The following is a 13,180-nucleotide window of genomic DNA, read 5'->3' as shown; positions in this document are numbered from 1 at the left end:
TGTGTGTGTGTGTCTGTGTGCGTCTGTGTCTGTGTACCTAAACAAGCACTGAAGCATGGATTTCTTTCAAGAACGTCAAGTAGCACCCAAGCCACTGATTGTCCTGGAGGGCATTCATGCAAACATTGGAAAGTTGGATGAAAACTATTAAGTGTCCTCCCCATTCTATAAAAGCATCAGTCTAGATCACAAGCAACTCATTACCATTGAGACACTGTAAGAGGAGAAAAACAACCGCATGGGGTGGATATATACAGCCTGAAGCTTCATTTGTTCACAATGGAATACCACACCCATGAAAGGGGACACTATATGTGATATTCAGACCAGGCCTAGATGAATGCCAGAACCACCCAAGGAATAGGCAAGAGTCGCCTACGACTAGATCACAAAGAAGACCATCTGAGACACAGCACTCACATCTGAGACGCCTAACACTCACACGCTGATTTCCTGCTTCCTGCGTGAGGATTGAGACCCACTGAGAGGTTTAAGACACACAGAGTTTTCATAGAGTACACAGAGAAGAGCAACAACGCCGAGATTTCACATGAAGATCATAAAAGGGGCAGGCTTACAACATAAAATTGGGGCTTCCGATTTCTGCTTAGGATGTACAGAGCAGAAAGGAGCATCTTTCCCATGCTTATGCCAAATAAAAGGTCATGCAAACTTCAAGTTCATAGCCTTTTCAAATCCACCGAGCAACCGACAGAGAACAGACTACCCAATCCAAGGAGAAATGTTACCTGCAGGGCAGTAAGATGCGAGCACTTGTTTATGTGGGCAGATACACCTGTGAGCTTCAAGAAACAGACAGCGACAGAATACCAAGGGAAGAGCTAGGAGGACATGGTGCAGACCACTCTGAGGTACAAAACAATCAGGAGACCTCAGGTCAACATTGGAACAGCCACTGAGAAAGGCCTAATCCTAAACGTAAGCACAGTGTCTAAGGAATTCGAAGTCTGCCACACGATGGTGCATCAGGTCCCATTGACTGCAGGCTACACTGCTAAAGTCTTCATAACAGATCACAAAACAGCAATAGGAAGGCATGCCCACGTCCAGGCAGGACACTTTATCTCCTTCTTCAGTGTCCTATCAAAGTGTCTAGTCCTCAACAACAAAATTGTGGGGTATATGAACAGCAAGGAAAACCTGCACTGAAAACCACAGAGCAGTAAATAAAACTGAAACAGATGTCATTTAAACATTAAGTTATCCGGGAAAGAATTTAAAACAATCATTTATTTATTTAAAAAAAGAAAGAAAGAAACTAGTGGAATACACAGACAACATAATCATTTATCCGTCTGGGAGGAAATAGGTTATTTTAACAGAGAAACAAATGAACAAACAAGCAAAAGACTCCAAAGGAAATACTCTAAGAAATACTCCAAGGGCCAAACTCAGAAACAAGTGAAAAACGCTCTCAAAAAGGATTCTCTCAGAGTTCACACAAGCCAAGTTAAAAAAAAAAAAAGCAAACTTGAAAACAGGTGAATAAAAATTACCCAAACTAAACAAAGACAGTAAGCAATAAACACAGAATACACACCACCACATTCAAGATGAAAAGCTATAAATAAATCTGTAAGCTAAGTATAACTGAAATTTCAGGAGAGAGAGAGAGAATAAAGCAAGTTTAAAAAAAATAGCTGTGATTTTTCCAAAATAATGAAAGCTACAAACCACAAACTCAAGAAGTTAAGAAAGTCTGGTTAAAGGGGGTGGGTACTTAGGGAGGATCCTACCTGCTCAAAGGAGAATGGAAGGGAGGATGAGGGAAGGATTGTGGGAGGGGGTGACTGGGAGGGGGCAGTGAGTGGGATGTAAAGTGAATAAGGAAAAAAATTAATGAAAAGAAAGAAAGAAAGGGAGGGAGGGAGGGAGAAAGAGAGGGGGTAAAAAAGAAGAAAGAAAGAAAGAAAGAAAGAAAGAAAGAAAGAAAGAAAGAAAGAAAGAAAGAAAGAAAGAAAGGAAGGAAGGAAGGAAGAAAGAAAGGAAGAAAGAAAGAGAAAGGAAAGGAAAGGAAAGGAAAGGAAAGAAAAGAAAAGAAAAGAAAAGAAAAGAAAAGAAAAGAAAAGAAAAGAAAAGAAAAGAAAAGAAAAGAAAAAGAAAAGAAGGCAAGCCTGGCCAGATAACCATTAAGCGGATGCATGCAGCAGGACTGAGTTCTCCCATACCATTGTCAAAACCCTGAAAGCCAAAAACAAAGAGGAAGTCTTAGAAGGAACAGAGAGGGAAAACTTCTTATCAAAAGGCACACAAACAAACAAACAAACAAACAAAAAGCAATAAAAAGACATCTTTAAAACTCCTTCAGTGAGAAACAGCACACCAACTGGGAAGTCTGTATCTATTTTTAATCACTATCAGAGATAAGTGAAAGTCTAAAACAAGAGTCAGAAAGCATAGTTTTCAAGTACAATCCCTGGCCTGTTTTAGTTTGAAAATTTAACAAGTGAACAACTGGTTGTTCCCTCCCTATGAAGGAATCAAAGCCGGGGAGTGCTCTCTCACCACACCCAAATATGGTAGAATTCTTAGCCAGCACAGCTAAGCAAGAAAGACATAAAAGACATCTGTATCGGAAAAGAAAACTATTTCTATTCACAAAGCATGTGACTCTCTTTGTAAAAACTCTGAATCGATCTACCAATATACAAGAAGCAATTTTAGCAAGTTCACTGAATATAAATTCAGTATACCAAAATAAACCACATTTCTATATAGTGGCTGAAGCCCCTAAAACTAAATACTTAAGGTATAGGCAGAGCCAAACCTTATATACAAAACCATCTTTCCTAAAATCTATAAAACATTCTGATGATAGAAACCAGAGGCAAATGACTGGTTATTTATGGGTAGCAAGACTCAAATATTATAAAATGTCAATCAATTTACGGATCGCCTACAACCCCAGGGAAAGTTTTATAGATAGCGACAGGCTGATTCTACCATTCATATAGAGAGGCAGAGGAACTAAAGAAGCCACAACGACCATGAAAAAGAACAACCCTGGTGAACTAGGCTGCCCACTTTCAAATGTTGGTGCTAGCAACATGTAATCCAGTTGAGTCAGGGTAAGATTTACACATAGTAGGCAGGATAGAACCGATGGTTCCAGAATCAACTAATCTTTATATTTACGAAATTTTATTTAATGCATTTAATATTTAAAATTATATATATACATATATATAAACTGTACTTTAATCATTACATTTATCTTTGTTTGTTTGTTTGTTTGTTTGTTTGAAGGTCTAAGAACAACCTGCTCGTGTCATGAGATACCAGCATGGTACCAGGAATCAAACTCAGGCCATCTGGCTAGGCAGCAAGTAGCCTTACACGCTAAGCCATGTCTCTGGTCCCTGCTTGATTTTCTTTTGAAATAACCAAGAAAATTGAGTTGGGAAATGTTGGTCTTTTTAACAACTTGTGCTAAAATAATTGGGTTTATACATGCCCAAAAAGCCTTTGGTTCATTTTTCACACCCAGTTCAAACCTTAACTCAAGCTAAATCATAAACCTAAGTGCAAAACATAAATGGATGAAATTTATAAAAGAAAACATGGACATTATTAAGACTTTGAGCACATCAGATAAATTTTATGTAAGGTCTTGGTAAAGGGATTACTTTCCCTATCAAACAAGATATCATTATCTTATCATTTTAAATAAGGTTCTTTAAAATACAGAAAAGGATACAGGTGTCTGAAGCATCAAAATTTATTTTCTCACTGTTTAAATAATGAGTCCTGAGCATGAATGAGCACATCTGTAATGCAGCCAAACTCCCTCTGTCTCTGCCACCCAAACTAAACAACTCTGGAGTGAACTGATGACAGGAATGGCCCTGATTTCCCTTCGCTCATGTCGCTCACAGTTCTCAGCTCATTTCTCATCACCTGGTATTGTTTTGCAAGTCACTATAGGAACAAGGTAAGATATAACAAAGAAAGTCTGTTTAAAAATAAATAAGTAAAAGAGTAGGGGTTGCGGAGATGACTCTGTCAGGAAAGAGCTCACCATTCAAGCATGAGGGCCCGAGTTCAAATCCCCAAATTCACACAAAACAGCCAGCTTCAGTGCTGTACACTTGCAGTCCCAGGGCTGGGGAGGGAGAGACAGGCAGATCCCTAGGGCTTCTTGCCTCATCAAACTAGCCAACCCCAGGCCAGCAAGAAACCCTGTCTCAAACAAACAAGATAGATAGAACTGTGTCTCACCAACAGTGTGCAACCTTAGGAGGAATCCTAAGGCTGTCCTCTGGCACACACTTGTGCACATTGTATGTGCAAGCACACATACACACACACACACATAAAAACACACATACACTTTAAACGAAAAATTAAATGTTCTAAGGAATTTAACATTTAACCCACCTCTAGGCAAACATTTATTCTTTTTTACATACCAAACCATACCTGCTCACTCAGGCAACAATTCTCTGCAGTAAATAAGAGAGAAAACTTCCAGCATGGTGGCCAGTTGTTTCAGTGACACTTTCAACCTGGCTCTCAACCCTCCTCGTTACATCCACGCTCAGCATCCAACACATTGTCTAAAACATAAATGTCTCCTCCTGGGGGGCTGTAAACTCCATAAGAACAATGACTTTCTCATTTTGAAGGATTTTGGGTTTCCCGAACTTTAAACAGTATGTGGCGCACAGTAGGTGCTTACTGCTCCTTTATTGAATGGATACTGGTCCCAGGCTTGAATCGTTATCACTTCTCTCTATTTCTGCACAGTGATCCTGACAATAATAGCTGAATGAGCTGGCCCTTCCCACCCACTTTCTCCAGGATTACAGATAACTCATCCTTCCAACTTCTGGACTAACTAGGTACTAAGGAGAGAGGATTATGGGAAGTCGCATGTCAGATTTCACAACAGAACACCAAATGTCCACTGATGTCCACCATGTCCAATGGAAACAAAGAGCATCATTCACCTAGCACTTCAATAAAAAGAGGTTAAATAAATACTTCAAAGCAGCCCTAGAGGTTACCCACTGAGTTCAGTATCCGGAAGCCTATTCACCAAGCCCTGGCCTGTTAGTTTGAAGGCAGGTAACAATGCTGAAACCAAGCCATGGCTTTGAGCAAGGGAGTGCTCTCAGAAAGACTGAGAAGGCCCTGGGCTAGGGTGGGTCGCTAGGGGAAGACCATAGACATCTGTGAGATTTCAACTACACATGGCCCCTCCTGGAACTCTTCCAAGCCATTACTACTCTGTAAATGACAAGGATACATAGAAAACTGTCACTCATCCTAAGGGGCATGTGGACAGCTTAGAAAGCCCTTTCCGGGTTTCATGTGTAAGTTTTCCAACAAATCACACCACACTGGGGTCCCAACGAAGGGTGCCCCTGTCTTTCCTGCTATGCCACACCCAGTTCTTTCCCCACCTCCCCCAGCCACAACCTATACTTTTCCTATTGAATTGAACTCTGGATTTGCAGGAGGCATGACTGGGTACCCACCCTTGCCTTGGTTCTTGCTTGCAGATTTCCAATGGTGCTAGATGCAGGGCTCAGGGAAGATGAGCCCCAGATGCAACTCAGAAGAATATCTGGCAAAAGAGTCCACAACCCCAAATCTGCTGTTGGCCAAGGGGTAGGCTGCCCATTCCAGCCAACGGCACATGGCCAATGACAAGAACTGTAAGAAAAATTAACTGCTCTTATTATCTAAAGGAAGACAGAGAAGTGAGCGCTGTCCTTTCCTCTGCTACGGATGCAAAGAAGGCAGTGGGATTCCCCCCTAGAGATCAGGGAAAGCTTAGAGAAATTTCTAGAAGGCAACCTATAGCTGTAAACTCCTTCCCTTTCCCCTCCCCCAGACATCCTGTGGAAAAGGTAATGTGACCTAACTAAAGCTGCACACACTAAAGTGTGACCTTTCATACACCCTACCCTGTGACTCAGACAGTACTGATACTGTTCCATGGCCTGCTCATCTCCATTTAAAGCTAAGCCCCACTTTCCTAGGGACACTTCACATTGTTCTATGTCCCCAGTGAGACAACCTCCAACACGGCTATCCTCACATACATCTTTCCTCAGAGCATCCACCCGCACTCTTGGCAGAGGCTCTGGCATACACTGGGCATTGACCAAACGTGGAATGACTGAATGAGTTAAGCACTAAATAAAAGCTGGCAGACTGGGCACCCAGGTTGTCCACACTGAGCAAGGCCTCCTTGAGGTGTCCTCAAAGAAAAGCAGACACGGCTCAACACACAGTCCTATTTTTGTCTGCCCAGAATCGAAACTGCTTCTTGAAAGCTGGCTTTCACATCGCCTATGCTTGAGGGAGACAGGTCCATCCCAGTAGCTGAGTTAATCCTCCACAGCACTGGTGGTATCTGGGTAATACAGATCCAATCCTCTTAGGGAAACCCACTCTTGATCTGCTGAGATGACTTGAACTTACTATGGTCCAGTGCTCCAGGAAGGTCTGCTGAAGGATAGAATAACGGAAGAGATCTCCATCTCTCTCTCTCTCTTTCCCTCCCACTCTTTGTCTTTACTCAATTTCCTTCAGTGGTAAGCCTGAAGATATGGTGCCTGCTCTAAGGACATGTTCTACAAAAGAACATGTCACCCTAGTGGGGAAAGTGCCCCTGAGGAGAGAACTTGTCCTGAGAGCTCATAGGAGTGATAAGATCTAGCTACACTGGAAACTGCAACCCTCAGACTTTTCCTTTGGAGGACTCAGCCAATTCCTACGTTGCTGCCTAAGACAACTTTCAAGTCACCAAACCCTAAACCCTAAGAAAAGAATTCTAACAGTTCACAATGGCAGGAGCAGGCTAATTACCCCCTGCTAGAAGGGGGACACTGCACTGACCAGTCTTGAGCTTAGCAGCTAGGAACAGCCCCGCCAAACCCACCCCTCCCCTTGCTACTATAGTCAGCTTGTCAGAAGGGTGCCACAACCCTCCCAGACACACAGACACTACCACACACACACACACCCCTCACCCCCGCCACGATGTCTTCTATTCTGAAAGATGCCCGGGACCTCTGGAGAGAATACTTTAACACCTGGGGACTAAACCGGGAGGAAAAACCCTCAAGCATCGTGCTAGGGACCCCATGGGCATCAAATAATTTAAGGCATCTGATGATTATAACACCTATATTATCTTTTAGGAAACAGGCTCAGAGAAGTTAAGGAGCTTGCTCAAGGTCACAGAGCTAGTAATTTAAACACCATAATGGACCACGCTTCCCACTCCATCACTCTGATCACCAGGCACCAGGCACCGGGAAGAGAGCAGCACCCTTTCACCCCACAACACCCTCGGGCACACAGACCAGCGCGGACTTACTACGTAGGTACCCCCCTAGAGTACCCAGCCGACCCCGCTTCACCGAAGCCTACGTAACTAAACTAACCAATGTGCTGGTTAGTGATTTAACAACAAAGTCAAAAGCCAGGAAGGGGAGACGGCGGCCCCCGCGGGCCGAGCTCAAGCGCCGCAGAGGGAAGGGCGGGAGCTGGCTCGCACTTGGCGGTGCGGTCGGGCCCCAGCCTTAGCCGTGGCCTCCAGCCCCGGAGTCACCGGGAGACCCATGCAGCTCCCCGAGGCGCCCGCTCGGCTCCCCCATCCAGATGTGGGCAGCTGCGCTCCCCTGCTGCTCGGAAAGTCCCCGTGCTCCGCTGGGCGTTTCGCAGTGCTCGCCGCAGCCGCGCGCCCCTCCCAGCCCCTGCTCTGCGGGCTCCGCACGCGGCCGCCCCGCAGAGCTCGCCCGGCTCACCTGCGCGGACGCGGCCGGCGGACCGGCTCCCGGCGCCTCGCTCCGCTCCGGGCCTGGGCTCCAGGCACCCGCTCCGGGCTGGCGGTGGCTGTGGCCGCGCGGGGCGGGGCGCGGATCCTCCCCGCCCCGAGCCACCTGGGTCGTCCGGGAGAGGCGGGCCGACAGGTGAGCGCCGCACGCCGGGGAGCCGCCCGGGTTCCCCGCTTGGGGACGCCGCCTGGGTCCTGCGCCCGGTGGCACCAAGCCCAGTGAACGCGAGTAGGTCGCTTATTGCACCCGTGCAAGGAGGAGCTGTTCCCACCTAGCCTGGCCGGCTGAGAAAAGAGCGCAGACACCACGCGGAGCAACTAGAGTGACACCGCAGCCCTTACAGAGTGGGGTGCAAGAGTCACTCCGGGTTGAAAACGATAAGGCAACGAGTGCCACTGACTTGAGAAACAGAACTTGGGCCTTTTAGACCGTTCGGTCGTACCCCTTCCTTGCTTCACCTACCCCTCAAGCGATGACTTTCCCTCTTTTAGTAAGATAATTTCCCGCAATGTCCTCCGCAACTCTGGATTGTAAATCCAACCTAGTTCCTCTGTAGATAAACCCCGAAAGCCTTGTACAAAGTCAGGGCAGCCCAGGGCTCTGTGAATAGCAAAAGAATGCCAAAGTATGGTCCCCAGGTCAAACTGGCTCTAGTGTTACTCTGTGTTGTCATTTGAAAGCAAGCTTCCTAGATTTCAAGTCACCCACCCCCCCCCCCCCCCCCCCCCCCCCCGCGCCCCGAGACAGGGTTTCTCTGTGTAGCCCTGGCTGTCCTGGAACTCACTTTGTAGACCAGGCTGGCCTCGAACTCAGAAATCCGCCTGCCTCTACCTCCAAGTGCTGGGATTAAAGGCATGCGCCACCACCACCCGGCTCAAGTCACTCTTTTTATCACTTTCCTTCCTAACACTTCCAAGGAGACAGCTGGATTATAGACCTACACTCTCGGGACGCCCGTGTAAATGGTCAGGCACATCTCTAACTTAGAAAGAGGTCACTCAGAGAGAAATTCACAGAATAGGATGGCATGTCTGTCAGGCTTGCACCAGTGGGAACCAACCCAGAGTTTGGACAACTGACCCAGGATGCAGCAGAGTTGACTCTGAGGCCCAGACCTGTCTCCAAAGAGAGCATGGTGGCCTGGAGGCCTGAGGAGCTTGTCCAGATGCAGATATCCGATAGAAAGTAGGCATGGGGTGACCACTCTAGAGACTTCTAACCATGGGCTTTGCAGGTCAAAGGACAAGGGACACCCAAGTCACAGACTCTAAAAGAGGAGAATTTTTTAATTTTTCCACTTAACAGACAGATGATCTTAGCACATATGCAAGGGGTATTGTGGTGTAGCTTTCCCCACTGGTTCCATTTATGGACTCACAGAGAAAACCTACCCAAATCTGCTACAGAAAGCAATGCTCATCTTCCAAGACCTACAGAGCCAGTCATTCCAATAACACCTTTAGGGCCCTGCCATGACTGCATACAAAACCTGCAAGGCAAAGGCTGAAGGCTCTCTGCCAAGGTGACATCAGGAACAAGTGAACTCCTCCATCCCTCCCCCTGACCACAGGTCCAACACAGTGAAAGCTTGGCCCCCTCTTTCATCAGCGGATCAGACATAGGAAGTGTTTCAGATCTGGTGCTCCTTGGCAGGACTGATCACACTAGATAGTCCATCCTGGAAAAGAGTTACAGAGGATGCCACACCTGGGTGTGCCTAACCACAGCTGCGACTCCCCCATGGCAGGTATGGAGGCTGCTGTCCCAGGTTGGAGCTGAGGCAGGGCCTGCCTAATGGGTCACCAGTGCAGGTGGGGCTGAACAAAGAAGCCGCTCCAGGTCCAACCCAGGAGAAGTAGGCTGAGCCCTCCTGATGTTTTGGTTTCAGTCAGTGAAGCGTGTGATTTAAGATCCTGTGTTGTGTGTGTGATCACGGATGGGCCAGCCTTGTAAGTGATGCCATCTGGAGAGGCTGCAAACCTTCCAGAAAACACAAGTTCTTCTCTAGAGCCTGCCCTTCCCTTTCTCTCCCTACCTGCAGTATTTCTTCCTTTTGTTTAGTTTCAGACACACACACACATGTTTTTCTTTATTATTGAGACTTTTGTCACGTACACAGTGAATCACGATCATATTTGCCCCTAATTCCCCCAAGTTCTCCCCCAGTGTTGCCCAATCATTTCATGTTTTTCTTTTCTCTTCTTTTTTTTTTTTTTATAACCCACTAAGTCCAGTTGGTGTTGCCCTTGTGTGTATGGGTGTGCAGTTACACACGGGAGCATGGGAAATCTGCCAGTGGCCACCCATTTTAAAACAGAAGAATATTTCTCCCTCCCCAGATTCCAGAGCCCTTTAGTAAGGAATGGGGCTGGGAGAGCACCTCCCATACCTGTTTTGGCTGGATTAGTCTTGTGTGGGGTTTGTGCAGGTAACCACAGCTGGTGTGAGTTTATGAGCACAGTACTATGTCAAGGCTGGAAGTTTGCATCATACGATGCTCTGCTCCAGCCTATGGCTCTTAGATTCTCTTCACTTCCCCAAGCCAGGAAGGAGGGTGTAGACGAAGATGTCCCACTAAGGTTCTGCCTCTTATTCTCAGCATCCCGACTAGTTGAGCATGTTTCTATTGTGATGATGATGATGATGTTAATTTATGTATTTTATTAGTGGTCTGTCTCCATGTATGCCTGCATGTCAAGAGAAGACATCAGATCCCATTATAGATGTTTGGGAGCTGCCATGTGGGTACTGGGAATTGAACTCAGATCTGGTAAAGCTGCCAGCCACTGCTTAACTGCTGAGTCATGTCTTCTGACCACATTACTTCATAGGATATTTCTTCTGCTTGGAAAATATGAAGCCCCCAGGCAAGACAAGATTTCTGCTGGAAACCCTTTGCTGAAAAGTAGTTTGTAAGATCTGGAAGTCTGGTGCTGCTGCGGGGGGGGGGGGGTAAATAAGGCCGAGGGAACATGTGTGCGCATTTGCTGGTACAGTAAACGGGGCTGTCTCAGAGTTTCATTGCTGTGAACAGACACCATGACCAAGGCAAGTCTTATAAAGGTAAACATTTCACTGGGGCTGGCTTACAGTTTCAGAGGTTTAGTCCATTATCATCATAGTGGGAAGCATGGCAGCATCTAAGCAGATATGGTACTGGAAGAGCTGAGAGTATCACGATTCGAGGTCAGCCAGAAGGAGCCAATGTCTTCAGCAAGCAGAGAAAGAGGCTCTCTTCTGCACTGGGCAGAGCTTGAGCATAAGAGATCTCAAAGCCCACCCCCACAGTGACACACATCCTCCAGCAAGGCCACACCTACGCCAACATTGCCACACCTCCTAATAGTGCCACTCCTCATGGGCCAAGCATACTAAATCCACCACGTGGGCCCCAGCCACACTGTGGTGGTTCTGGCTAACAGTGCAGAAAGCCCACTTATGTCTACTAGATATTAAAGATCTGGAGAAAAGGACAAAACCACTGAAGGGCTTGTGAAGATTCTAGGATGAGGCAGGTAAAAATCGCTCTATTTGCTATTACTCTTTCTGGTGCCTAGGAAAATTATGATGCGCTCCATTCTGTTTTCCTCAATGTCGGGTTCTCTGATGGAATAATAAGAGAGAAACTGAGGCTGGGGGATGGCTCCATCTGTAAAGTGTTCGCTGCATCGGCTTGAGGACTTGAACTCAGACCCCCAGCACCCAGGTAAAAGCCGGGCCTGGTGACATTGGGTCTGTAACCCCAAAGCTGAGGTAGGAGGTTATAGAAACAGAAGCAGGAGGAGTCTGGACTAGTCAGCAAGCTCTAGGATCAGTGAGAGACTCAGTCACTAAAATAAAATAAACTAAGATGGATAGTAACTCATGGAAACACCCAACAGAGACTACTGGCCTGGGCACAAGCACACATGAGTCTCCCCTCAGCATGAACATGTACACACACACACAAACACACACATACAGTAAAGTATGGATGGACAGAGAAGGTATCTAAATAGGGACGGAATCTTTTTAAGATGAGCCCTAGGAAACATTTACCTTTTAGATTCATGCATACATTAATACTTTGTTATGTCTATGTACTTTTGGTTTGGTTGGTTGATTGGATGGTTTGGTTTTGGTTGAGACAAAGTCCCTCTGAATAGCTTTAGCTACCCTGGAACTCTCTATATAAACCAGGCTGGCCTAAAACTTGCAGAAATCTGCCTGCCTCAGCCTCCCAAGTACTGGGATTAATGGTGTGTGCACCAATCACACTCTGCTCTTGGTACATTTTTTTTTTTTAAATTGAAACTATGTGTGTAGAATTCTGGGCACTGAGTTAATTATATTTAATATGGGAGTAGTATAGAGAAACAGCCAGAAAGATTCAGATCAGAAAGAGGCAAGAGTCTAGGATTTAGCTTCCATGACTCTGGAGCAGAACATTTGAATTTAAATGAAAAGTTAGGAGATGGAAAACATAATGATAACTAACCCTAAGGGAGTGGCTACTTTGTGCCAGGCACTGTCCTAAATGCTTAGTCTTAGCCCAGAACCCTACACCCTGCAAATGGATTCAGTGTGTTGAACTTCTCCCCACCCGCACCTCCCGCCACTTTTCAATCCTTCTCTTAATTACACTTAGCATCACTATTGGAAGAGTTGAAACTCTTCATGTGACAAGTCTATGAAAGGTGACACATGCTAGCTACACTCTGAGGATATGTCAACACTGACGTGGGACTTCAGGGAAGGGGAGGAGACCAGTTAATGCCAGGGACTTGTATGATCCCCACCACCTGGAGAACCACTTTCTTCCCATGCTGGCTCTGACCTAAGAACTGAGCAGGCAGACTCAGCAGGAGTAATTATCAAAGCAACCTTTCCAGGGCTCCTGAGAATGTCAGCTCCTGAGGGATCAGAAGAAAAAAAAAAATCCAGAATCCTCTTACTGACTGTGAAACTCAACACATGTATCAAGGACAGGCAAGGATTGTGCCTTTCTTAAGACTTTTGATGTTTGTCAGAGTCCTGATGTAGCAAAAATAAAAAATTTGAAGTCACCTTCCTATAGTGTTTTGGGCATACATCTCACGTACTAGGGCAGCATGCAGAATTTTCAAGGTGGCATACTGTAGCTCTATACCCTTGAGGAGACTTTAAAAAGATGAGGGTCTCCCCCTGCTAAGGCTGAGCTGCAAACCTGCGTTACCATATCTTTCCTTCTGTCTTACTCTTCACAATCCCACTGGGGTCCAGAGTGAATTTGCTTGGCTGGCTAAAAGTCCAGCATCAGGCAACATCCTTATCTTTACCTGAATTCAGAGCAGCACCTAAGCATGAACTGCCAACCCAGGGTCTGCTCACCGAATTCTTGGCTAGAA

The 13,180-nt window shown here is 46.1% G+C and overlaps 1 protein-coding gene across 5 annotated transcripts in view; it reads right to left on the bottom strand.

The window, feature by feature from the left end:
• Nucleotides 1–7,862, bottom strand: part of Lypd6b (LY6/PLAUR domain containing 6B) — a 159,076-nt gene extending 151,214 nt beyond the window's left edge. For 4 of the 5 annotated variants that reach the window (XM_021157011.2, XM_029474295.1, XM_029474297.1 and 1 more), the window contains exon 1: nucleotides 7,785–7,862. The gene's annotated coding sequence lies outside the window, so the exon portion shown is untranslated. Of the gene's footprint in view, nucleotides 1–5,501; nucleotides 5,548–7,784 lie in introns of those variants that run through there. The other variant, XM_029474294.1, reaches the window with a different exon arrangement.
• Nucleotides 7,863–13,180: the final 5,318 nt, after the last annotated feature.

Source organism: Mus caroli, chromosome 2 (assembly GCF_900094665.2).
Source record: "Mus caroli chromosome 2, CAROLI_EIJ_v1.1, whole genome shotgun sequence".
Lineage (NCBI taxonomy): Eukaryota > Metazoa > Chordata > Mammalia > Rodentia > Muridae > Mus > Mus caroli.
This window is presented reverse-complemented; position numbering and strand designations above follow the sequence as displayed.